Source organism: Gekko japonicus, unplaced genomic scaffold (assembly GCF_001447785.1).
Source record: "Gekko japonicus isolate JY-2015 unplaced genomic scaffold, Gekko_japonicus_V1.1 scaffold1324, whole genome shotgun sequence".
NCBI lineage: Eukaryota > Metazoa > Chordata > Lepidosauria > Squamata > Gekkonidae > Gekko > Gekko japonicus.
Window position 1 is genome coordinate 100,941 of NW_015167577.1, and position 2,060 is coordinate 103,000.

Genomic DNA, 2,060 nt, shown 5'->3' on the forward strand with positions numbered 1-2,060 from the left:
CTTGGGGTGATAGTAAGATCATCAAATTCTCTTTTTGCAGTGTTTTACTGATGTGCACTTGCACTCCTGTGCATTGGTGAACCACAATTCAAAAGGAATCTTGATATAACAATACTTACAATGATATCATATTAAGTTTATTTTATGTCATGTTTGAACATCAGTAATACAGAGGAGAGAAGAAATGAAGGAATCAGAGAAACTGAGCAGAGATTTCTCATGCATCAGTTCCAGTTCAGGAACCAAACAAGTTTAGAGTTGGGGGGGGGGGGTTTCAGATGATGAAAATTTCAGAACTACTCATACATTTTGCTAATAATTTTCAAATTATTGGAGCTGATTCATCTATGAACATTCACCGGCCAACTGCAATAATAATCATTGGCTTGTGTGTGACTATGCCACCATAGATCAAGTACTACAGATAGAATGTGGGACCAGCATACTTGAAGAACTGCCTACGCCCATATAAATCTACCCATCTACTACAGTTATCTTTCTGTTTCAGATGCCCCTGCTTCTCAGATTAGATGGCTGGCAACCTGAGAGAGGGCCTTCTCAGTTGTGGCATCAAAACTCTGGAACTCCCCAGGGCTATTCATCTGTCTCCTTCTCTCATTGTCTTCCACCAGCAGGTAAATACTTTTTTTGTTTCATCTGATGTTCCCTTGATGATTTCCCCTTCAAGTCTTATCCTTTAATTAGTGTTTTTCTGTGTTTCAAGATATGTATTTAGTTTTAGGTTTTTAATGGTTTTTAAGATAGGTTTTTATTATGTATGTTTTTAATGTGTTAGATGCCTTGATGGCCCTGATAGATCAGAAAGGCAGGATACAGATTTTGTAAATAATTGAAATTAATAAACTTGAACAATTTATACACTAGAATGTTGTGCTATGTTGTATATGCATATTGTTATGATAGTACATATCTCTATAAACATGGGGTGTCCTTTGTTGTCATCTGCCAGTCAGGGACGCTAAGAACTTAGGTACAAGTACTGTAACCAGGATTCCTTGTTTATATGTAAGATGAGTCCCTGACCTTGATGCTTTTGCTTCAAGCTTGACTAAAATGCTGTGCTAAGCAGCTTTGTTTCTGTGCAGTAGCCGCTTATGTTACAGAGTCATAATTAGGTCATGCCTTGGCAAACAACTTGTAGTCTGTGTCATCAGCAGACTAAAGGTTTTCAGTCACCAGAAAAGGAGGCATAAATATCCCCATTATCATGGTTGGGTGATTAAAGTAACCTACCTCGTGAACACTGAATTGTTCACAGTTCATTCTCTCTTTATATATGAGCATCAGTGCTTATAAAGTATTACTTGAATGACCTACAATAGATACACTGCCTGCAACAACATGTATGGACTAATTTATTCTGTTCAGAACACTTTGGCTATAGTTCATTTTGGTTTTCAATGCAGGTATTGTGTATCATGGATACTACAACAAAGCATGCCTAGAGACATCCCTTTCTCTCTCTCTTTTTTTTTAAAAAAATTAATAATAGCAAGTTTTACCCCCAGAACTCTTATACTCCTGCAGCTTACAAAGCCATATTGGATCACACCAAGGATAAAGGGGCCACTGTCATTAAGTTCTTAAAATCATGCCTCCAGCATCATGACTCTGAACAATGTTGATGCTTCAAGAGCAGGCCACATGCAAAACTCTCTCTCTCTCTCTCTCTCTCTCTCTCTCTCTCTCTCTGTCTGTGCCACACTCATATTTGATGCCCCACTTCAGAACTCTCTCTCTCCCAGCCAGCTAACCCTGCCTGCCTTGTGGCTTGTTCATGAGCTCCAAGTCACTATCTCCCCACCCCCCCTTCTCGGAATCAATGGCATCCAGGGCAGGGACCCTGACCAGAGATGCAGCCAGGGCAGTAGATTCACCAGTGGAAAACAATCTCATCGAGGAGGCACATTTCTCATCAATCTAAGTGTAGCTGCACTTAGGGCGGGAAAGAGCAGTTGTAGTTTTCCAAGGAGTCAAGAAAGTTGTTAGGTGACCATAAGCATAGGGGCCACCCAGAATGTTGCCAGGCATATAAGAAT